Genomic DNA, 26,387 nt, shown 5'->3' with positions numbered 1-26,387 from the left:
AGCTATTCAGCTGCACAGGAATTAAAATTATATCTTAAGAACGTACTTTTAATCATCATTTAATCATCGGGGGAGAAACCTGCTTTTCTTTTTTTTTTTTTGGTAGCCTGAAAAGATGCAAAACCCTGAGGACATAACAGAATAGAAAGATAAGAGGGAACTGGTGTCTCAGCTGGGAAATACTGAAGCCTATTCATTGTAATATGTTTCTATTGTATTAGACCACCACAGGAAGAAACTTTTTTAAAAAATAAAAAATAAAAAGAACTATTTGCTAGATTAGACCTATTCAAATTAGGTTATTTTACCATTTGGAGTCAAATATCCTCTTCTTTTGTACCATGTTTCTTTACAGTTTCAGCAGAAATGGAAAGGTGACTTTCCAGAATTTAGAAGATATGATTTTTTTCTCTCTCAAGATAATGTAAATCTAAAAGGAAAATTTTCAGGTTTCCCTGACAAGTGCTATAAGCAGCAAGCAATTGTGAAGTTACTGAACAGCTCTACAAGCTAAATGATCAGAATTATGACTGTCTTTTCAGAATGCTCTTGTAAATCTGGGTGTCTGTTCAGTTGTGCCTTACTCAGGTAGAGAAATAAGTATGAAATAGATAATTATATCCCCCTAAATAAATACCTCTGAAAACGTGTGAAAGCATTCAAGATGTCAGTTAATCCTTTTGGTGCCTATAAACTTAGGCACTGATGTAAAAGGATACATACATATGGAATAGCTGTTCAGGAATTAGGGAGGACTTCAGGTGCCCTTGATAAGATTTCAGCACAACTAACACCATTCAGAAATTCACTGATCTGTTTCAAAGAACCAAGCAAATAGCTTGATGCAGGAGATGAGGTGACTGTAACTTAATCATTCCTTGTAGAGAAAAGTTCACCAAACAAGGGCAAAAGGAAAGAAAAAATAATTCAACCCTAGGAAAAGGTGAAATATTTTATGAATATTTGAATGGATTTGGTGTAGCTACTTTTTCATCAGTCTGTGACACTCTACTATGACTGAATTTTTCTAATTCATATTTCATTTGATTAAAAATAGCCCTAATGCATAAGAAAACGGAAAAAATAGGACATGGTTCTCCATCACTTATATTTTATAGAGTTAGATAAAAAATGATAAAAAAATAAAGGTATAAAATATGTTATTAAATCTACCAATCTTATTAGATATATATCTTTCTCAGTGATAATTTTGAAAATTGCCACAATTTTACACCATTTCTGAGAGTATCTGAGACATCCATGCACTGATATATACATTCTCCAAATTCACCAAGCACTTGGATAACCTAATAATTTTTAAGCATAAATTTTGTTAAAATCAATGTAGGGTTCAAAACATGTTCTGGGGGACCTCATCCAACTCTGATTATGAACAGTGTTCTCCTTTGCAAAAATTACTCACCTGTTTAAAAAATCCCAAATGCTAGAATGTCAGAAAATGAAAAATGATGAAATACGTTCCATCTCCAAATAAGGTATAAATCTTCATTGCTTGTTAGCATATACCTGACAAATGCTTCCTCCCCCTACACACAAATATGTAAAGATGTCCAAAAGTCAAAATAACAGCTTTTTAGAAGATGGTTTTGGATTAGGCCTATAAAATACATCATTTGTAATAGATCTACAGTTAGAGTACAAATTTAAAATCTAACTGTTATATACACAGCATCATTTAAAGGAGGAACAGGATTAGGCTGACTCCATCGTGAAGAGCTTCTTCCCCATTTCTGCTTTTACTCTTACAGTTTATCTTACTCTGTGCTAATAAGGATATTTTTCTGTGTCTGCCTGCTCTTAAGTGAGTGAGATAAGTAGTCTTCTTAGAGGAAAATGGTTTTGTACGTGCCCTTGTTTCCTGCACTGGCACACAATGAAGTTAACTGGTATTCATTTAAGAATTTGACTTTTCTGTGAGTGGTGACATTAGTATTTACACATTTTATCTCTACATTAACATCTGTTAGTATGAAAAGGTATTAATATGTCTTTTACACTGCAGAAAAAAAAAAAAAAAAAAAAAAAAAAAAAAAAGATATATGGAAATAGTGGAGAATACCTGTAATAAACTGAGGGTTTATGCTGCTTGCCTGTATGAATAAGGAAAAGTAAGGGAGATAACCTTTCTCCCCTTTCTTTCTCTGGTCTCTGCAGTATCTGGAAGTTAAGGAACAAGAGGGCAAAAGTTATGGAGAAAGGTAATTTTGTTCATTAGACCAACTGATAAAGTTGGCAAAAAAAAAGAAGTTTTTGTGCACAAAAGCCTTTCTTCAGAGATAAATAAGCACTGAAGCTCCTTTCCCTGAATTGCTGGTTAGGGAGTAAGAGAAGTGAAAGGCTTGTTCCCTGCATCCCGATTCTGCTGCTACAATCAACGCAGCAGCATGTGAAAGTTTCAAAGTCACTTATCCCCATTAACGTTATACTGTGGTATTGCAAATATTAATTGCTAGATGGTGCCTTGCAGATATAATTGTCCTTTCTGCTGTGGTTCCACTAAACATTACCATGTCACCTCTTGAGAATGGTGACAAAAGCACAGTCAGTCACAGCTCGTGTCCTCCTTTTCACTGTTGTCTGCTTGCCCCAATGCCTGAATATCTTGTCAAATTTAATCCAAGTCAAGGGAGAGAAGCAGGGTTTAGAGCCATGTTTCCTAACACAGTATTTTTACTTCAGTTATGAAAGAAAGCAGGCTTTTTTTTTTAGAAATATCTTTGATTCTTGGTACCAAGTATAGAACGAGTACACATGGCCTACACACTTCTCTATGATGCACAGGCATGCCAGTTTTTTTACAATGTTTTCAAATGGATATTTAACAATTATTTGAAAATCCAATATGCAAAATATGGCTTTTAAAGTTCTGCTGCATTGAGACATCACAGTCCAGTCACTGCCATAGCTTGGGACTCACAGTTTTTCAAGATTCTAACAAGTGTCAGGACAATTGTTCCAATCAATTTTCTATTACATGTGGGAAATTATCCTGGAATTCCCAAGAACAGGTTTCACATTGAAATACACACAAATCCTATTTTAGGACTTTTTTATTATACTCTTTGTTAGTTTTTTACCCCACATCCTGCATCATATTAAGGGACACAAATTGGCTCTGTAGAATAGAAAAGAAATAGAATAAAATGTAAGATAATAATCAGATGAGTTTCCTATAGTGCTGAGAACCAGAAAAATGCATTGGATAGATGGCATTGTTTTAACATAGGAATCTTAAAGGTCTAGACTCATTTGGGCACCGTCATTATAACCAGCGTTCAGAGGGAGACACACCATGTCAGGTTATAAATGATATCTTCAGCTTTTATTCTCTGATATAAAAGCAGGAAAGTTCAAACAGGTCCATATTTCTGTAAATAAACAATACCCTATTACAGTGTTTTGTGAATGTGTCAAGTTTTGAAAAGGCAGATTGTGATCTTGGCTTTTTGTCCACACCAGGAATTAAGAGGCTGTTCAGCATTCATGATGCCTACATTTGCTGCTTGTAAAACCAATACCAAGATTAAAAACAAGGAGCTTACACAGGACCATTGATTCACCTTTTTTACAGGTAGATGGGAATGGTCAACTAGAAGAAAGTGTACATCTGGACATTTCTCTCCAGTGCACAGGCTGAGTAGTCATATAAAACTGCAAGCTCTAAATAAAAGACATACATACTGGCATATTTCTACAACTGAAAAAGGAGAGAAATGTGAGAGCATAGGACTTTTTGTGGCTTTGAGTCATGATGTGACTTTTTTAGGCTTTTTCATTTTCATTGTTGTTAATGTATGAGTTAATCCTAATTTAATTTTTGCACTATGGTAAAAGAAGCCACTCCTAACTCCTGCTATCTGGAGTTCCACCATTCCAACTGTCCTAATAAATGAAAGAGGGGGTTACTCAAGATCTAGACCTCTGCTCATCTACACATGCTCAACTGGTACTTCTTTCCCTAATTATGCTTTGGACTACTCCAAATATCTCTCTTCAAGACACAGTCTGAGCAGGCTTTTGGAAACAGTTTTCTTCATGAACTGATCCCAGCAGTCTACACAGATGAAACCATGCCAGTTTTCTCTCCAAATATTCTACACAGTCCTCCAATACCATCCTCACAGACTAATCACCCAGTTGCACATGACAGATCCTCATGTGACACGTCAAAACTGCCAATACATGATCCCTTGAGTTTCCTAATAAAAATTAGGAAGCTCTAGGAAGCTGCAACATAGCTTTCACATTAGTTCAGCATTTTAATCTGGAAAATAACACACCTGTCGCAAAATCTCACACCTGTAAAATAAAGGTGCTCCCTTAAGTCCTTAAGGATTTAGCTGAAACAGTCAAGTGCTATGCAGTATGGATCTGAGAAACCTCTACTAGGCTAGATAGCTCTATGCAGTGCGGAAATGAGCTAGTCCTTTTCACTTACCTCAGACACTGAGACTTGCAGTTCTCAGAAACTCTCACTCCTTTACTGTTTTTTACTTAGTAGTATATGCACAGTCTCATGTTGCTGTCCTCTCCCTAGCCATTACTATATCTCTTTACCCCACTATCTGTATATTCATTTTGTATGAAATGTATCAATAGTTACAGCATTGCCCTGAGAAAGCAAATATGTGAATGTGGGAATCCACAAATACAAATCATAATTTAAAAAATGAGACATTTACATCATTTGGGGGGTCTTTTATACAGATACTGCTTATCATATTTTTTTTCAAATGCACTAGCAGATGACTGTAACAACTTCTAGTGCTATTCTAAAGGCAGACCTCTTTTATAAGCTCAGCACTCCAGTCGTCTTCCCACTCATTACATCCTACATGTTGTCAATCTTAGTTTCAAAAACTGTCAGTCAGAAATGCAGTGGGAGATATGTGTAGCATTTTTTTAAGTACACTAAGGTGGGCATTTCTTTGATTTTCCTTTATTCTCTTGATTGCAAAGTACAGTATGTGTCTTACATGCATGCAAGCAAACACAAAAGTACATTAAAAACAGTATTTTGAAAACTGAAAACAGAACTTTGGTACAGTAACCCTTACAGCTAATCAAAGTCTTTTTGTTAATCAAACATCATCCTGATTATTTAATACAGTTGTTCCAGGTATTATAAGGTCATCTTTATATTTAAGGTTCCTGATTTAGTAAGAACAGTGATAAAATATTAACAAAAGAGGGAAAATAAAAGTCACAATAATTTTCTGAACAACATTGTAACTTCTACTATAATATTGGTATCAGGAGAAGGAAGAGAAGAAGGCAAACTGTTTGACTGAATATAGAATATCAGAGACGTGCTCGGGCGAGGCTTATCGTGCCATCTCTACAGAGCACATGACGTGCTGTGCTCTCAGACGGGCAACAGCCTGCTCCCAGCACAGGTGAGGAGGCAACAAGAGAACAGGCCATTCAGCTGAGCATCGCCTGCGTGCAACTCTGGCCAGCTTCATTTGAGTGTTTGTTTCCTTTCTCTTTCTTTCTTATGATGAAGAAGTCTCTCTCTTTCTTATGATGATCAAGAAGTTAAGCAGTGGTGGTGGTGATTACATCTTTTAAAAGTACTCTACTTATACAGTTTGAAATAGCTGAGGTCTTCATGTCTGACAAATGCTGGTTGCAATAAAAATATTTACATACTCCTAACTGCAGTGTCTGTCAGATGTTGCTAAAATTACCAGTGTTGCTCAATACTAAAGGCAACATGAGTGATTGTCAGCCACTAGAAGAAATAGGTTCTGTGCTCAGAAAGAAAGAAAAAAATAAAAAATAATAATAATAATAATAATAAAAATCTATTCTAGCTTCTCAACTTTTTAAAACTTCTTTATGTGCTTCAAAACTGACTTGCTTTAATGAGGCAATGTTTTCACTTCTCTTCCAATTCCTGACACATAGGGTACCAAGAGAATAGACTAATTTTCTATTTGTCTGGCTGCTGTTTTCTGCAATGACTCTTTGAACTATAATCTATTTTATGGCTAATCCCTTAGTTTAATTCTCTATTTATTGGCATAACTGACAAGAGAGAGGTAGCTAAATATCATTCTAAACCCCTCACCCTATTAAGGGGCAAAAGAATTTAAGTACCTAGAGAATGCAAATATCATACAGATGAGCTTACACACTTCAATATTTTTGACACTATATTTCACACTTCCTCAGCATTTTCATCCATAACTGTGCTTTTCAAAATGTCATTGCTTTATTTTTAGTGAAAAGTAGATCTCAATTCATTGTCTAGAGGAATAGTAGATGCCAAAATCTCTGGATTGTACCTCTGTGTCATTCTTCTCTGCATGTCACATCCAGAAATGAGGGTCATTTCTAGAAATGCAGGGTCATTTCTAAAAATGCAGCTTCAGAATAGAAGTAAACTGATGGCTCATGTGACCACAGTCACAAAGTAGAAAGTATTTTAAAAATGCTAAAAAAAAAAAAAAGTGTGGACAAGATGGACCAGAGCTAATTTCTGAGCACCTTCAGAGACTGATATTTTTTCATAGATCTTCTGAAGTGCTTCTGACCTCAGCTTACCTTGCCTTTCTTTCCATTGTGAAACACTTAGACATTTTTGGAAAAGACTCTATATAAGGCTAGATTTTTAGTTCAATGAGATACCTATGCATTAGAGTAAGGGAGACCTAAGATAAAGGAATACAAGAATATGTAAAATTAAGTGGATGTTGTGCATTCTCTAAATCCTTCGCTTTCCAGAAGGCAAAGAAATAGGCAGAGTATACATGGGATCATGCTCATTTGCCTAGAGCTGGTGAACCAAGTGTGGGAAGTAAGACTTTACTGTTGGTACTTGGCAGTAGCGATCACCACAATTCTAGTGCTAAAAGTGGCAGTTGATTAAGAGTTCCTAGAACCACAGACATCCTCTTAGGATGCTCAGATAAGAACAATTCTCGTTGCCATTTACTGATTTGTGTCCTGGAGATGAAAGTAGCCCCAAATTAGCGACTAAAAATGGCAATTTATCTATTAAATATTTGCAGAATAACCAGAAGTATTTATGAGTACTTCAGAATGGTGTTGGTCCACAAAAGTGAATGATAACTATATGATAACAATTTACTCTACAAAAACGTAAGAAATTGGAAAGAGAAGACAATTAGTAGAACTCTTGGAGAAGGAGAAAGAATAACTCTCAACTATCTGTACAATTGCTATACAGTATGATTCTTCATAACTCAGCTAAATTGTTTCCTGTTTGCGTTTCCTTTAAAAACATGGCTATGCAGATATTACCTTAATGAACTGAGAGATAGCAAAGAGATTTTAGCATTGAAGAAATCGACTGGAAAAAAAAAAAAAAAAAAAAAAAAGGTTCAAAATTAATTAAATCATGCAGGTGACAAGATGAATTCAGCAATTCTTTAAAATTTCATATTTATAGAATAATCCTTCAGCATAAGTAATTTTAAATCCTTACCAAATCGTTCAGCAGGTAGTAGGCTGTGAAAAAGAGATTTGATTAATACAGACTGTATGGTTTTCAGCATTGATTTTTCACTCTGACAAAAAGTACCAAGTAAAAGAAGGTTCCCTGAAGTACTAAAATAATCTGTGGCAAAGAAATGGGCAAAATTATGAAACATAAATTCCAGATGGCTGTGTTTTCATGTACAAATGGACGGGTGTCATAATACCACTCCTGACTGCATTTTTTTTTACATAAAAGACACCAGAAATAAAATGTATCAGAAAACCACATTCAGTTCTGAATATCAATTTTAGGAGTCTAATGCAGAAAATTAAATGACTGGCTGCATCACAATTATTTAGAGTGTTTAACATCTCTGTACAATAAAAAATTAAGTACAGGCTGCACAAAAAGCTGTCCAATGCTATCTAACTGAAATATTAAGTGCAGTTTTGCCTCTGAGCTCCCATACCTTTTTCTAGATGTTATGTGTCTTGTTCACTTAGAGCAGATTTATTTGTAGAGGCTACCAATTAAGCCAAACAAAACTTTCTTTAACAGTGGCTAATTGTCCAGTTTTGCACAGTAATTTACCCAGAAAGTCTGAAAAGGGCTCAATTCACCTGGAGATATTAAAATCAGTTTCTCAGGTCTACCCTTCCTATTGAAGTTCAGCTACAGTTCAGCCATGTATGCAGAAGTTCACAGGCCTGAACAAGAGCTGTAGTGTACTAGACAAAGCACATGGGGTATGCTCTGAATTTTGAGTTTTTTCATTTCATATCAGAAAGACACTGAACCAAAAAAAAACATATATGAAGAAAGGGTACTTTGAAAATTTAGGGGTTAGACTCTCTCCTGACTGTACTAGGCAAAATCCTCCCACTCCTCGAGCAGTGTCCCAGAGACTGAGGATCACCTCAAATTTCATAGTCTGAAAGATGGGTTTCTCCATTGTGAAGCAGTGCTAACAGTGGCATTCTGAACTGCTGTTTTGAGTGTAATAGTTTAACTTCTACTTAAAGTTCACTTTAACTGTTCAACGTGAGTCTCGCTACCTATAATACTTTATTCAAGCAACTGCAGGTCTACATTCTACTGCTACACAATATTCTTCCAATAGTATTTTAAAGAGTAGAGTTTGAAATGTCAGGCCTTTCCAAAACAAGGGAATGCTTCAAATCAAATTTGTTACAGACATACAGGCCAAGAAAATGGATCTGTTTAAAACACAGTTACAGACTAGACAATACAAGATGAATACTAATATTATCTACTACTTTTACTGGATTTTTTTTTACTGAATTAAAATGTCTCACAGAAATTTAGAGAAGGTAAACGTAAAAGAGAAATACAGTTTTCTAGTAGCTGGGTAAAATTAGACAGCAGTAGGATACTTTGGTTAAAGTGAAAAATTATTAACAGGCATATTTAAAATAGAATAGAGATAATAGAAATTATCAAGAGTAACTTTGAAATTTTTTATATCACACACACATAAAGAGCAGTCTTTGAAGATAAGACCTTCTTGTAGAAATATTTGTTTATAACAAAAGAAAATAGCAATTTAATTCTTTGGTGTTGTATCAGAAATGCATTGAAAATATGTCCCTTACAACCCTAACCATTTTGTTTTATTCTGTGAATAAATGTATGACAAGTAAAAGATATTGACATCAAAATGTATTCAAAAGCAAAAGAAAATGGTGTACATGTCTTTGTGCCAGAATCTTTGCAGAGGTAACTCAAGATATGAGAATGGTGTTTCAGGGTATGTCTCCTCAGGACATCAGTGCCATTCAGAAACAGTTGACAAGATACGTGTGAGCTAAGTCACCTATGCATGCTGTCAAACAACTTAGAACTCCATTTCACTTCACTCTGCAGTTCATTGACTGTTCACATTGCTTGTATGTCAGTTTGCTCCTGGGCTCTCGTTTGAACTGTCACAGCTAGTTTTCTCTCAGGGAAACTTCAAGTGTGAACTTGGGGATAATTTACTCCAAAGTAAAGTAAGGCAGTATGAACAAAACTGCAACAGGGTTGTCTTGGCACTTGCACCACCAGTCAAACACACACACACTTGTAAACAGCAAAACCAGATGTCAGCTGCCCACATGTTCTTATGCCATACATCCAGCCACACAACATACACTTTTGGTGTCATTTCAGAAAAAAAAAAAAAAAAAAAAAAAAAAAAGTGATGCTAGAAACAGTGTTGCTGAATTACTAAAGTGCTTGGCCCAGATTAGTAGCCCTCTCTCTAGCTCTTCTATTACGCCGAACAGACATTGAACACACACTCCCTTGCCTGAATTAATGCAGCAAGGTTCATATAAGCCAACAGCTGAAGACAGGGTTTGCTGGGTTTTGGCCTGCTGTATGCTGTGTACACACACTGTCAGTTTCTCAAAACAAGTAAAATAAAAGGTGTAGACTTCTAATATTTAACAGGAACATGGTCCCAGGGTTGCAGAAGTATTTGCTGATGGATCATTGAAACAAGGTTCAGTTCAGAATACAAAGACTTCATGCTGTCAAATGTCATGCAATTAATATTACATGACATTTTATTAAAGCATATCTTGAAATAATTAACAATGGAAGGTAGTACCTTCCAAATACTAGCACTATCATGAGAAAACCCTGATGAACAAATGATAAAGTTTTCACTCTCTTAGTTCTTTACCAGCCAACACAGGGAGCAAGAAGACATACTGAACAGTTGGAACACATACATTTCTTTAAAATGTAAGGAGTATGCTAAATAACCAGGGTTCCCCTGAAATAAATGTATATGATAATATATTAAAGACAGCACAGTAGAGCTGAATGAAGATTCTGCAACCATTTCTCTGTATATGAACACTTGTCTTTTAAATCTTATCTTTTATTATTAGTTTATATTTACTAGCATGTAGCAATCTTGTTATCAGTCTTCTCAATCAAGTGGATATACTTGAGCTAAAAACTCATTTTTATAATCCTGGTTGTATTTTTTTTAAGAATAAGATAATATCAGGGCAGCACCATTATTAATGCCTATAGCCAAAGATTTGATGTTACTTTCATTTTTTCCAAAACTGTTCACATGAAAATAACACAAGCTGAAACTAGCTACAAGGTGACAAAATTTATCTGCAGTGACTTGAATATTTACCATATTATTTATCTTTTCTCCCTATTTATAAGGAAAGTTTACCATACTTAGAAGAAAAAAAAATAATAAATAAACAACAGATCAGAGGAAGAGTAGGAATCAAAATAAATATGTATGCTCATGGGAACAAAGCCTATTCTACCAAGGTAGGTTTGTCTGTTTCTTAGAGGGAAAAGGAAAAAAAAAAAAAAAAAAAAAGGCAAGAAAGCAGAAAGCAAAACTTAAAAAATGAGACTTCAGTCTTTATGGCTTTGACACCCCAAGATTTCTGTAGAACAGTGTGTGGTGGAGTCAAAATGTTCTGCACTACTTCTAGGACATACACTTTGCCTTGCCAAGTACACCAGGGCTCAGTAACACACTCACACAGCCAACACATCTTCAGTGTTTAAAGTTTAATTAAAAAAAAAAAAAAAAATCCACACACTGAATTGAAGGGAAATCAGCATTCCCCTTTTGAAGAAGATTTGAGTTAAACCTACCTCAGTTTAAATCATTGGCTTAGAGAATTCAAACATTTCCATTATGTCTAGAGCAGTAAGGCACTCCCTCCAGTAGTGCCTGAAAGAACCATTTCTTCTTCCTTCCTTCCTTTTCTTTGAAATCGGTTTCTCTCACCATAGGAAACTTGCTGGCAAATTGAGAAGTGCAAAGAAATATTAAGATAAGATAGTGAAAGAGGTGGGAACAGAATTCTATCAGGAACTCTGGGCCTAATTCATGTGCCTTGAAGCTGAAAGAGAATTATATAATGTGAGGTTTTCTATGTCAGACACCCACTATTATAAATTACACAAGGAAATGCCTCTTAGAAATGTTTATGGTAATGCTTTTTCCTTGGTTAGCAATGCCAAGATACCAACATCCGTATACATATATATATATATATTAAATATATATATATATATATATTCTCAGTGTTTCAATCTCAATTTTTCTCAATGTTTCAATTTATATAAAGAATTCACTGAGTTTATTATACCACCTACTTGAATTGAATGGGGAGGAATTAACACAACACCAAAATCTAGTGAGGTATGTCTCAAAAACTAGTACAACTACTTATTAAATTACTTGTTCTGTCACTTTAATGAAGATATTTGGAAGAAAAAAAAATGTATTTACTGCAATCAGAGAACTGATTCTTCATTACAGTAATCTAATCAGTGGGAAAAGCAAAGGATTTGCTATAATCTATATCACTATACTCTTTCACAACAAGAAAAATAAAAAGAATCCATTTCAATAAAAGAATAATTGAAAAATATGAGGTGACAAGGAAGATAGCCATTCCAAAAGTAGCAGCTGCTTCTAGTCATTCAGACTCAGCATAAAATTAATCTTTATGAGATTTTAGCACTGCACAGAAAAGTTTAGATTAGCACATTATATACGGAAGACTTAGGCAGCAATATATATTTTTTTCTTCCTTTCCTTTGTCATTAATAGGGTCCATTAATAAGGCCCTTGGTGTGAAGATAGAGATGTAGGGAGTTTCTACTGCCATCTGTTGATGAATTAGGATAGAACTGAAGTCCACAGGAGAAGGAGATTGATGCCATCATTCCTTGGTGAACACAGGAAAAAAAAAAAAAAAAAAAAAAAAAAAAAAAGTCTGTGTCAGCTTTCCCATGTAGTTCTTTGGGACTCACAAGAACTGCATCCAAGCTCCATACACCATGGAAAGAAAGAAAAGGTTCTGCTTTGTAACCACTCAAAGGTTCTGCCCAAAGGTAATGCAACTGATCCCATCCTACTGCCAAGGTTTTTGTGAGGAAATAATATGGATGTGATTGCAGTAAGGCATCTTTGCAGTAAAAGAGTCCACTGTTAAAAGTGGTGGAGATCAGCAGCAGAAAATCTAAATATGATTGCTAACTTCCACCCTGATGTCTCCTAAAACTTTCAGAAGCTAACCCAACAGTACAATGGATCAAGACATGGTATTAAATATGCATAGTCTGTCATGGTTACTGTATTGCAAAAAGACAAACAGAAATAACGTATGTACTCAGACTCAATACTGAAAGGACAGCAATTCTACTTGAGTAAGAATATTATTGTTTGGTAGGTAGCTTTTATAATTGCATAGACTGTTTGAATAGACCTAAATCTATATTGGACCAATTTTGGACCAAAGTATTGCAAGATTACAACTGTGATTGCTTTTCTTAAAATTCATTTTTATATATGTATATTCTTAATATATGATCTTTGCAGGGAATTACTGAAATAATTTCTTCAGCATTCACTACACTTTAATATTCATCAGCCCTTCTAAATTGCTGGAAAGAATGTAGTTAATTTATTTTTTGTAGTTCATTTCTTTATTTTTTTACCAAAATTATGAATATCTGAAGTAAACATTTTTATTTTTTAAATTTCTTATTAGTAGAAGAAATTTGATCCAAATATGAGTTTAATAGGTGCAAGGTAGTAGACAAAGGTAATATCTATATTCCACTGCTTATGAATACAATAAGATATATTTAGTTCTCTTTGAGGGAAGTTTGTTAGTTTCTGTTCTGCTCTCTACCTCACTGCTGTTATGACACATAGTTCCACCCTTTACTGATTGGGCATTACTGATTTAGAAAATTCATGGGGTGTAAATGTTCAACAACCTGCTAATTTGTTCTTGGAACTTTTTTTTTTTTTTTTTTTTTTGGTCCTCAATTGAGTCAAAGCTTTAGGAGGCTTATGGAAATCAAGATTCATTCATTGAAAATGAAAATTCTCAAACTAAAATTGAAGTTCTCCCTCTGAAATCCAAATACTTCCTATCAAACACAAAGGACTGACCATCTTGAATCCAGAAAACTGACCCCCTTGTAAGCCGCTTACATCATGCGAAGAGCTTGATCAGTAAAGCAGCATGGGGAGACCTAGTAGCCTGAGGGTATCTCAGATTTCCAAGATAATACTGATACCAAACTATAGCTAGCATCAGGGAACTAAAGAAACTATATGACAAAGGAATATTTGCTTATCTAATATATTTTCCTGTGATTAGAGAGAGTTTTTCCACCATGTTGTCCTTTTCTCCTGTTTCCCATTTTTTTCACGATGCTATAATTGCCCATCTTCTTTCCTTCAGTTTGCTACTTCTGGCAGTGCCAGCCTGGACACAGCCTAATTTAATACATTCATTGGATAATACTATGTTCTGTGTCTCACCTTTAATGTGAGTAAAAGCAGCCTCACTCACTGAGAAACAATGAACTAAAGCACTAAAGTGCAGTTGGTATTTTACTATTTATATAAGCCAGTGGTTGATAAATTCTTCTGGAGTTTTCCCCACATAAATTATTGGGTTCTTTTATGTATTTATGATATATTTTTCTTTGTTTAATATCTCAGTTCAGTAGTTGCATGAGAGTGAATCTGGCACATTAGGAGACCCAGGGAAGGCATTTATTTTTCAAAGCCTTATAAAAGAAGTTTAAAGTTACAGGTCCTTGCAAAGGCCAAGTGAAGCTCCAAAATATTGGCTTCAGATAACAGAAAAATTGCAAGCAAATAAAAAAATTGATTTTGAAACTTAAATGCAAATTCTATAGTAGTTTGACTATTTAATTTCCACCAGCTTTTTTCTCCATGAAGATTTTTATTCTGAAGATTGCCTACTATTCGGTCTTTCTAAAACAACAGTTAAATTTTCCCGGAATGTTTAATTCTTCATGTGTCTAAGAACTACAGCGAAGAGCTCAAAATTGATCACATATTTGATGCTTCCCTTTATTGTATGTTTGTACGTGACAGGTATAGCCTTGTAACATTTTCTATATTTCCTCTCCCACTACATCCTACAACACAGTAACCTTCACACTGACTGAGAATAGCTGGATACTGCTTCCTGCATGGTTTCTCAATTGCTGGCAATTTACTTGGCCAGATGGGGTTTCTGTGGAGAAATGTGAAGGCTAAGTGTGCCCCTGCAGAGCTCTTGGCTCCTGCTGACTCAGCAAGTGAAGGACACAATCAAATAGTATAACTTTCACCTCTTTTCTCACTTTCTATTTTGCTTCCTTCCACTCATTGACAACTGTCTGAACTATTATTTCAGGTGACTTTTTTTTTTTTTTTTTTCTAGTTAGGATCTGCAGTAGCTTGAAATTAAGGGAATCTTTACCAGTCTTACTCTAAGTTCCTACAGAGAAAATGTAAAGTCACAAAGACTAAAGTGAGTCATGAAGCTTTAGCGGACACAAAAAGCAGAAGCAGTGCATGTAGGTAATATGAAATGGTAGCTCAGAGTTCTTCAGTCATGAATGGAGGATATTGCAGTGTCTGCATATTGTCTCTATAAGAGTAGCAGAGTGAAGCATCAGTCGTTTTTTACTGTTACTGATACTAGGAAAGCATTAAGAGCAGAAGCAGCAGCTGAGATATGATTTTTTTTCTGGAGAAGCCTTAAAAAAGACTAACTGAGGGCAGATAGTGAGGGAAATGAGATTTAAGCCCCATTATAAATGGAAATGTCTTCAAATAGAGTACTTTTGAAAATGTGCTGAGGCACCAGACCATTTAAAAGTCATGGGAACATATTCATTAACCACATTAAAGTGAAGGAAAGTCCCATAATACACGCATACATTTACAAGTGATTGACTTCAGAATGCCTTAAATTGGCACGTAGATATTTTTATAAGAAGTAGACAGCTCTGGGATACAAAACACTGAAGAAAGCCAACCAGTCAACCAAAAAAGCTTATCAAGAGTAGGATGCAAACAAGTGGGATTCGGGCTGCATTTTACTTGTACATCAAATATGAGAGTTTGGCTCTCTTCTTTAAAATGGAAATGTGTCCTTTTTTTAGAAAGGTATGCCTTTTTCTTCTTAAATATGTTTCAAGTCCCACTGAACATCCAGAGGATAGGAATATTTTTCTATCTCTACAGTTTGCAATAAAGTTTAATGAAGAATTACTAATAGAAATCTTGCTTTTGAAAACATAAAGCAAGAACTAAATATTTAAAAGCTTACTTTCACCTTTATAAAGAGCAAAGTATTATTTTAAAAAAACAGTATTTCATGAATGATTAGTCCTCAGTCTGACCCAAGGGCAGTTTTTTGAATCAGCAAGTCAGGGGGCTTGAGTGGTGGCTTTGATGACAGTGTGGGCATGGTGAGAAAGCACTGTTATATGGGCTGTTCTCAGACTTATATCTTAAATTTCCAGCATGACTGAGGAACAGTAATGATGCTTTCATTCTTCTACAGGCAGTTAGCTGACATCTAATCCTTCTTGCTAATTAAAAACAAGTGTATTTTCTAAAAAGCTACTATTTCTTCTTTTAAAGTACATATAACAGAAACAAAAGCAGCCTAAATGATTGGTGCCAAGTCTTTCTGCAGATGAAACTAACTAGAGAAAAGTGACCATAATTTGCACTTCACTGATAAACAATTTTCATATCCTATTGACGAATCTATTATTTTACAGAATTTTACATCTGTCAACAGCTGCTTGCCAAATATTTTCTGTCTATTGTGAGGTAACCAAATATACTTTTATATATATATATACATATGCATGTATTTCAGGGAAAGGAATCCCTGAAATTGGACCTAGGTAAATCAATTTGTCTGGCAAGACTTTCTTCCATTTCCCTCAATGGGAAAAAAATCTTGATTACACTAAACTATGTCTCAAGGTACTTTCTTCCTACCCGAGTTGTAGCACAGTGGACACAAAACCTGCCAAAAGTGGGAGATTGGGTGGAAGCGTACATGAGATTTTCTGGAGGAAAAGGAGGGAAATAAATGTTACCTAATTCTGTAGACTAATAATATAGTTAATTGAATATAGGGTAGCTGTGTTTTTCTCCAGTTCTCCAATTCCTCTTTGTATAATATCTCAAATGACTTTAATTAAGTGTTTTGAACCGCTTATATATTTTAAAATGCATATTCCTTTGAGAAAAACAGAGATATTCCTGGATGAAAGGAACTGGCTGAAGTTTTTACTTCCACAGATAGGTATTCCAGACTGATTTAACCTATCCTAACTAACCTAATCTCAGTAAAATGTAACTGGTCACACAAACTTTTTTTTACAGAATGGTACCTACTTGTCATTACATATATGTTACCTCTCTGGCAACCTGATCACCTAGTCCAACCTCTGACCTAACACTAACAAGTCCTCCACTAAACCATATCCCTAAGCTCTACATCTAAATGTCTTTAAAGACCTCCAGGGATGGTGACTCAACCACTTCCCTGGGCAGCCTAGTCCAATGCCTAACAACCCTTTCAGTAAAGAAGTTTTTCCTAATATCCAACCTAAACCTCCCCTGGCGCAACTTTAGCCCATTCCCCCTTGTCCTATAACTAGGCATGTGGGAGAATAGACCAATCCCCACCTCACTACAGCATCCTTTAAAGTACCTATAGAGAGCGATAAGGTCGCCCCTGAGCCTCCTCTTCTCCAGGCTAAACAACCCCAGCTCCCTCAGCCGCTCCTCATAAGACTTGTACTCCAGACCCTTCACCAGCTTTGTTGCCCTTCTCTGGACAGGCTCGAGCACCTCGAAGTCCTTCTAGTGAGGGGCCCAAAACTGAACATAGTACTCAGGGTGCAGCCTTACCAGAGCCAAGTACAGGGGGACAATCACTTCCCTAGTCCTGCTGGCTGCACTGTTTCTTATGCAAGCCAGTATGTTGTTGGCCTTCTTGGCCACCTGAGCACACTGCTGGCGCATATTCAGCTGACTATCTACCAATACTCCCAGGTCCTTCTCTGCCAGGCATCTTTCCAACCACTCATCTCCCAGCCGGTAGCACTGCTTGGGGTTGTTGGGCCCCAGGTGCAGGACCCAGCACTTGGCCTTGTTGAACTTCATACAGCTGGCCTCAGCCCATCGGTCCAGCTTATCCAGATCCTCCTGCAGAGCCTTCCTACCCTCGAACAGATCAACACATGCACCTAACTTGGTGTCATCTGCAAACTTACTGAGGCTGCACTCGATCCCCTCATCCAGATCATCAATAAAGATATTGAAGAGAACTGGCCCTAATGCTGAGCCCTGGGGGACACCACTAGTGATCAGCCTGCAGCTGTATTTAACTCCATTCACCATGACTCTTTAGGCCTGGCTACCCAGCCAGTATTTAACCCAACGAAGCGTACACCAGTCCAAGCCATGAGCAGCCAGTCTCTTCAGGAGAATGCTGTGGGAAACGGTGTCAAAAGCCTTACTGAAGTCAAGGTAGACCACATCCACAGCCTTTCCCTCAGCCACTAAGTGCATCACTTTGTCATAGAGGAAGATCAGGTTTGTCAAGCATGACCTGCCTTTCATGAACCCATGCTGACTGGGCCTGATCACCTGGTTGCCCTACAAGTGCCATGTGATGACACTTAAGATAATCTGCAACATGAGCTTCCCCAGCACTGAAGTCAGACTGACAGGCCTATAGTTCCCTGGGTCTACCCTCCAGCCCTTTTTGTAGATGGGCATCACATTTTCTAGCCACCAGTCTATTGGGACTCCCTTGATAGCCAGGACTGCTGATAAACGATGGAAAGCAGCTTGGTCAACTCTTCCGCCAGTTCTCTCAGTACCCTCAGGTGAATCAATCCCATCCGGCCCCATTGACTTGAGTACATCTAAGTGCTGTAGCAGGTCGCCAACCATTTCCTTGTGGATTATAGGGGCAACATTCTGCTCCCCTCCCCTTTCCACCAGCTCAGGGTACTGGGTATCCAGAGTTACATTCTGTCTATGAAACTTAGAAGGACTTAATCATCCATTCTAACAAATGTTATCACACATAAAGCAAAAGATGCCCACAGAGAAGACTGGAACATTTGGGAAATTCTACCATCTGTGCATCTCCCACTTATTCAAGAGTCTTCCCCCACACCCTAGTTCTTTTTTCTCCAAAGACCTCTGCACCTAAATGCATTTCCTTTCGTAGAGATAGGGATCTTTGCTGTCCTCTGTCTTCAACACAGATTACTATGTGCCACACAATTATGTTAAGAGGACATTAGTAGGATCATAAAATGAAATGCTCATTTCATAATTAGAAAATTATGGAAATGAAGTTATAGGTGGAATCATAGTTCTGCCCACTTGTACAGTCTGACATAGCTTTCATTAGAGTCATATCTTTCCCCAAGAGCCCTACTTTCTTTGTTATATAGAAATGACCTTCTCTGAAGTGAAATCAAAAAGGAAAACAGTGTTTCATAGTGTTAGAACACTGTACTTTAAAGCTGGAATCTGGCACTCACTTCCACCATAGATTTCCTCCACACTATTAAGTTACAGACAGAACATTTTGATTGCAATTTCATCTGAATTCTTACCTGAAATCCTGAGACTAATTTACAGAGAAGTGAGCATCCCAAATGTATCTTATGTCAGTGAAAGGTTTGTTTTGTGCATGTAAAAACTAAATAATTCTAAGCATTTCCCAAATCTAAATAAAATTAGCTATCCTAAATCTGTGGATATTTTTGATCATTTCCATATCATCTTCCCATTTGTAATGCTGGAATCATAATAACCTCCGTGATAATACAGTTATTCATAAATTAATTACAATTTTTAATAGTTTAGACAATGCAGTGATGTACATCATAAAAATTAAATTTAATAATTGTAAGTCCAAGATGTGCAGTAAATAAGGCCTTGAGTCAAACTTTGAATGTGGAAAGATCAAAATACTAAATAGTTACTTATCAAGTGTAACATTACACATTTGTTCTTTGTAATTAAATAAAAAATAAATGTTAATGTTTAAATTTGTTAATATGTATTTGTTTCATTATTTCATGTCTTTATGTTTCATTTATTTATTATTTACTTATTCATTATTTGAAATTGAAATTCAGTGGAGGAAAGAGTATATGAACATGTAATAAGGCGCAATGACATCTGAATCAAGGGTTTGCTGACAGCATTGTTCTGATATTTTCTAACTTGTGTTTAATCTGGCAATACTAATAGTGTTAGAGAGTCAGAATCACAGAATGTTTGAGGTTGGAAGGGACCTCTGAAGGTCATCTAGGTCAACCCCACTGCTCAGACAGGGCTACCTAGGGCCAGTTGCACAAAACCAAGTCCAGATGGCTTCATGTTCTTGATAATAGTCTTAAGTTTGGACATTAATTTTGACTATATCATTTCCCAGTCAAAAAATAAACATATATATATATATAAGTCATATGCTATATTAGTGATGCGTGCATGGTTGGTCATAAGGACATCATTTTGTTCTGCTGAATAAGCCTTTGCTATTTATTTGAACAGCTAAATATAGATGATGTTACCATTCTTTATAGAGAGCATGAATGGGATAACTTTATAATAAATTTCACACTTCCTTTTGACATCACTGATACTTAGAAAGTACAATAATCTTTCTTCATCATTTTCTTACTATTCAGACCTTTCATCCAGGTGTTTACACCTGGTAGATCCTCAGTCCACATTGTCATGTCCCAAAGAGAGATCACATATCTGAAGAGAGTATTTTCTGGACAATGAGCTAAAACTGTCAAGGTGTTAGCCAATTACATTTTAGACCACACCCAATGTGAATTAAATCTTTGGGAGAATTATTTTCAGAAAATTTAGGCATACCCCACTAATTTTATGTAAAGTTTTTCAGTGGATTATTGCTTGAACAAACTTGGGTGGATTTTAATATTCAGACAAAAGGTAGCATCTTGAAAAAAGATCAGGTTCTTAGTGAAATGTACAAAAGTGCTGAAAATTGTTTAAATAAGACTTTCTGTAAAATTCATAATCAATTGTGTAAAATTCAACAGTCTATCTTCATTATCACATATCATTGAATCAATATGGCTTTTTTTCAAAAATTTAACTACAGTTTCAAACCTGGAGGGAAGAAGTTATATTCTAAAGCTCAGTAAAGTAATAACTGACTTTTAAAAAGGCAGATATATTGTGGGAACTGTCATGAAGTCAAAATCTCTGAAGTTACTCTTCTTACTTATAACTTTCAGAATAGTACTAATACCAAGTTAAGTCATTAACTTGTCCCAGGAATAGCACATTGGATAAAAAGCAGATTTTTTTTTCTTCTCCTTACTTTGTCTTTATGAACTTTTTGGAGCTGTAGTAAATTAGATACATCCACAATAAGAGCCATGGAGTCTCCTTTGAGAAGAAATAGAAGTTTATCACAAAAATGCCAAAACGTTTTAAAAAAGAAAAACTAAAGTTAATAAATAAAAGATAAATAACTCATTTAAAAAGTAGATTTTCCCAACTGTGTTGACACGTTTTAAAATGATTTCATTTTAAAATGAAAATTGGAACTCCCTCAGCTTTCCGAAATCTGCATTTTCTCATTTCTCTCTTATAAAATTTTAATCGCATTTGTTCATAAAATTAAATATATATATATATTCTTCCTCCTATTATTCTATTTTTATTCTTCTCTTTCTAATCTCACTCTCTAACCTTCTCTAAGGTTCTTGATGGAAGAATTGTCTTGGAACAATTTATTGTAGTGTCTGGATTTTGCTTGTACATCAAGGTTTAAAACTTTAAAAATCTCACCACCTTGTTTATATTCAGCCTGGTAACATCTAGTAACTGGTAATATCTCTCTTCATTTGAATTGACATTTGACATTCTGAACAGCCCTCTTCTTGTAAAATGCCAAACCCATACATGTTTTCAGTTTGTTGTTGTTGTTTCTTTCTTTCTTTCACCTGGATCTTCTTCCAGCTATATATTATTCAACTATTTAAAGACACAAAATTCCTTTCCTTCTTCTTTTGTCCTGGAATGATCTAGGGTCCTCTATTTAGCTTTTCACTCTTATTCTCCTTCTTTTTCTGTGATGTACTCAGATGTGCAAAATAATGAACTTGCATGTGAATGATGTAGACAGTATGTAGACAATCCATAGACAAGACAGATGCACATTGGCAAAGAGACATGTAGTGGCAAAACAGCAGAATATGTAAATAGTGTATCACCTTGTAGACCTTACCAAAGCATCAAATATAACCCTTCAGATCTTATTTAGAAAATCGCTAGGAAAAGCAATGGCTTCACTTTTGTAAACCAGGTAATACATAAACAAAATTAAGTAATTTTAGAATTATTTACATAGATATGCCCAATCAAATTAATACATTGTTCAGTTTTAAACTAGGATCATGATGATGAAGTGAGGAAAACAGTTAACGAAAGTAAAGATGTGAAAGAATTATCATATCTGAAATGAAACTCACTCAAAGGCTACAAAATACTCAAATCAAAGAGCCTTACTGCAGAATCCTGAAACCAAAGAGTCTAGAACAAGGATTCTTAGTAAGCATATCAGGATGAGCATTCAAGGCTAATGAGCAGGTTGCCTTTGAGAATGGCCATTGTAGGGAGGAAGTAATCAGATCTCTCAATATGATTTTCAGATGGTTTTAGAATGCAAAGCTTCAGAGTAAATTTTGAGACAAGGAATGAGTAACAGCACAAAAGCACCAAGAAAACATTAAAATCTATCTAAAGTTTTCAACAAGTAGATCATACCATTTACTTGATAGCTTTCTTTAATCATTTATGTTCTAAGCAAAGCAAATGGAGAAAATCTCACTCATCTGGATTTCAAAACAGCTTGTCACACTGTCTCATAAGAAAATTATTAGTTAACACTGAGAAAATAAAATAATCAGATTGGGACAACAGATTGTGTTATGTGTTTGTATCTTCAGATGGGTGCTATTAAAGGGATTCCTCGAGGACAGTCTTGCAATAGACCAATTTTAATATTTAAATGAAAGACTAGATTAAAAAAAAAAAAATGTGCAGATAACCCAAGTTTGGGAATCATTGAAAACACAAAAAACATACAAGAATAATCATATGACCATGATGATTTCTATAATAGAAATAGCATTAAACTTAGTAGTACAAATAGCAGGGCAGTAAGATTTTCTGCTGTGAATTGATAGCTCATCAGATGAAAATTACAGAGAAAAAGAAAGATCTAGACTACCAAGTAGAGAACGACTGTCAGCTACCAAAACATTATGTAGCTATCAAAAATGCTGATATGAAGTATTAGACATGGGATGGAAAGGAAAGGAGTGGCTAATGCTATTACATCAGGTAGAATATAGATAGAAATCATAAGCAATCCCTGTTCTCCATGTTAAATAAAGATTCACTAAAAGATTCACTAAAAATGGAGTGGTTATGAAGGGGAAGTCAGCATAATGTCAGGAATGCAGAACATATTTCATCAGACAAAAATGAAAAAATATGTATTATTTTGTGAAGAAGACTAACATGAGAGAAATGCTTTCTGTAAATACCTGAATGGATAAGCAAATATTGCAGAAGTTTATAGTCAGGTATTGAACTTTGAGATCAATATCAACATAAGAATGAATAGGTACATAACAAATAAATGTAAGATTACAAGAAAAAATAAGAAAAGTATTTTAGCCATGTGAGTGACAAAGTCCAGGCCTTTTTCTGTAGTGTGTAAAACTGTTAATTGATTTTAAGAGATACCTATATAGAAAGAGAGTTACAGTTAGAAATATACATATATATTTATTTTAAGCAACAGGAGTGCTTGCATTAGCAAACTATAGGATATAGGATTCAGCATTCAAGGATCCACTTACAGCTTATTCTGAGTCATAAAGGTGATCTCTGAGGTCAGCCAAAATATCATTTACATTACTGAGTGGTTTAATAGCATTTATTTTGATTAAAATGCACATCGTTTTCCTCATTCACCTGCTTAAGATCTGCATGAATGTTTTAAGCATCATGCACTCACTCGGTGCCTAACAAAGCTTATTTAGTCAATGAACTTCCACTGACTTCTGTATGCTTTGGATTAGGTTCTCTATCCTTACTTATCAACCAGCTTCTGCAGGCTTCCAGTATTATCACAATATTTGACTGCTTTTCTCTTTTCCCATGATCTTAAAAAACAAAGACAGAGGTACACTTTGGTTGCACAGTCTGTTCTTTAATGTGCTTAAATTGCAGTTATTTCCTGCTGATCCCTGAATGAGGTTTAGTTTGTTGAGCAACTTTTTAATCATCTCACAAATGAATGAACTGGAAGATATGTCAGGCTTCTACCAGAAGATGAAAAATGTAGGAACTTAACAGTACCTCTCTTCTTATAGATATATTGTAGGTCGTAAAACTCCACTCCATACAGTACTGCTTACCCTTATAAAGGAAGCTAAAAATGTAGTTATGCAATGGATGATCTCAAGAAAACTTTTCAAAATAATGTTGACATTAAAGTATGGCTAACTGTGCATGGCAAAAAGTGCAAAAGAGGCAGCAGGAGGACAAATAATTTCAAAGACTGGCTATGTAATCTTGCCTACAGGAAGGGTGGCTCAACCCACTCCCTCTTATTTTGGAGAATAAAGGTAGCTGTGCAAAGCATTTCATAAGCAGCATATTGATCGGTGCTTAGCAGCCTAAAATGTATTTGCTTGCTGGATGGATTTGGCTTTATCTTTTTCCTCAGTGTTTATGGGATCTTTCTTTAGGACGAGACAAGCAGGGCCTTCCCCGACCTCAAATTCTTATTTTGGCTAACTGCCAAAGCTCTTCAATGGAGCTATGCAATATAGGAAAAGGTGCAGGGAAAGTTCAGGGTACTGACTCTTCACACTGTTTCTTCCTCTGTCACACCACTAACAGTAGATGGGAGCAGGTGAATGGCCCTTACACTTTTTAGTGAATAGTCACAACTCCGTTAGGGTCCAACAAAGGATTAGAGGAAAAAAATGTATGCTTCTGCAATGAACAGCTAAATAAGAGTTATAAGAGTTAGAAGAATATAAACTGTAAGTTTTCTAATATTGCACTTTTCATATGAAAAGAAATTAGAAGACTAACATTATAAAATATCTAGTAAATCTGTTTTATTCTTTACAGGTCAAGGCCAAATGGTCCAATAAATAATCAACAGCCTGGTCCTACTCTAAATTACTTCCCTTGTCAGCATATTTAATTCCTTAATTTATAATAACTGTGTATTTATATGGCCCTTATTTCAGCTGAAGAGCAATGATTATTTCTGATGAACTAAACAGAAACATTAAAGTTCAGAAATAAGTAAGTGAATATGTGTAGACTTAAAAAATAAATTTTAGGTATAATCAATAATATATATTGGAGTTAACTTATAGAAGAGAATAGAACTGTACAGAATTCAATCATCCATAACAACATTTTAATTTTAATATCAAAGGTTCTTTCTCTGAATTCTGCAGCATGGCCATCTTGCTTGGATATATCCTCTTCTATTCAAACAGGCAGTTGACACAGTAGATTCATGAAGACATGCCAGATCTGTTATGCTATCCCAAATTATATTAATAATAAATTAAAGCTGAACAGAATGCACTAGGGATATCAGAAAAAAAGATTTTGTGATCTGGTGCTTCTCATTTTTAGATATTACAGAAAACTTTAACTCACAGCAAAGATACTTGTAGCACCCCAATAATAAAATTATTAATAATAATAATAATAATAAAATGTAGAGCATAGAACTGAAGTTATATTATGTGGAGAAGGTTTCAAGAGTACATAGAGGCAAAATGGTTTCAGAAAGCCTGTTTACACCGTTCCTTATATAAAGGCTTGTTAACAGAAACAAGTGAGAACAGGAACTTCAGAATAACTTTATTATAATATGTTTTACTGATATCCATCAGGTTTCACAATAGAAGACTCCCTTGTATATATAGTTCTCTGGAACTCAAATTTTAAACTCTCCTTAGAATGAACTGTTTTGACTTTCCAGCAGTCCATCAAATAAAGAGGAAATAACTGCCACGTATTCAAAGACAAATACTGAGTTGAATCCAGAATGCATTAAAAAACTATAGAAGTGCAAACCTGTGGTCTGATGAACTTGGAAAGACCCATTTGTTAGTGGCTTGCTGGGTGACTGAGCAGGTCATTGCAGTTCCCACTGTCTCAAAGGGATAAGTTACAAAGTACTTCGTGCTTCAACATGTTCACTGTTAATAGCAACTTTATATAAAAAGCATTATATCAAAAAATATATAAAGCATTATTTCAAAAAATCTTACATTATTTCCAAAAGTAACTGGTGTTCTGTGCTACTGAATCCATATGTATAAGTGTACCCATGTAATATTTTCAGTGACAATTAACACATTTTTCTTTCTTTGTCTATCCTACCTGGTTCTTATACCTTTCATTTAAATTAAATCCAGTTTTAATTATCTCCCCTCAGTGTGTCATTATATCTTCTGATGTAGAATATATGCTAATGATCCATAATTTCCCCTCTCGTCTTTGCACATGCAATTCATGCACACACACTTTACATGTGTTTTTTTCTATAGTTTTCTTTGTATTTAAAGAAATTGAACAATAGTTTAAATTAAAATAAATAAATAAATAAAATCTATGAAACAATGAGGCTGTGTGCAGCACTTTTTTCTATCCTTACTAATCCAGGACATCCAGTAGTTGCCTATGAAGCATAAATATACCCCATATCTACCTTCCCTCCTGAAAAGTCATATGCTTTTTAAAGACCTTTCATTAATTTTTCCTTCTGATTTCAAGCATAATCTATCTGTCATTTATGCATGATTTTGAATGGTTAGAATTTTTGTCATATGGAAAAAAACCACTGTCTGCAAAACACCTTTCAGAACAGATCCTATTGAATAATGACAAGCAAGCAAGCAAGCAGAAAGAAGGAAGGAAGGAAGGAAGGAAGGAAGGAAGGAAGGAAGGAAGGAA

The 26,387-nt window shown here is 35.3% G+C and overlaps 1 long non-coding RNA gene across 13 annotated transcripts in view; it reads right to left on the bottom strand.

Moving 5' to 3' along the window:
• LOC118166225 overlaps positions 1-26,387 on the bottom strand; it is a 56,153-nt gene that overhangs the window by 25,631 nt on the left and 4,135 nt on the right. For 2 of the 13 annotated variants that reach the window (XR_004750386.1, XR_004750379.1), the window contains exons 4-6: positions 23,489-23,557; positions 8,089-8,259; positions 7,475-7,497 (exon numbers count right to left, since the gene is read on the bottom strand). The exons of 7 other annotated variants lie outside the window; for them this stretch is intronic. This is a non-coding gene — a long non-coding RNA (uncharacterized LOC118166225). The remainder of the gene's footprint in view (positions 1-7,474; positions 7,498-8,088; positions 8,260-23,488; positions 23,558-26,387) is intronic. 4 more of the 13 variants (XR_004750388.1, XR_004750380.1, XR_004750389.1 and 1 more) reach the window with 2 other exon arrangements.

The sequence above is a fragment of the Oxyura jamaicensis genome, chromosome 4, assembly GCF_011077185.1.
Source record: "Oxyura jamaicensis isolate SHBP4307 breed ruddy duck chromosome 4, BPBGC_Ojam_1.0, whole genome shotgun sequence".
Lineage (NCBI taxonomy): Eukaryota > Metazoa > Chordata > Aves > Anseriformes > Anatidae > Oxyura > Oxyura jamaicensis.
The sequence above is the reverse complement of the archived record's forward strand: the minus strand, read 5'-3'. Positions and strand labels throughout refer to the sequence as shown.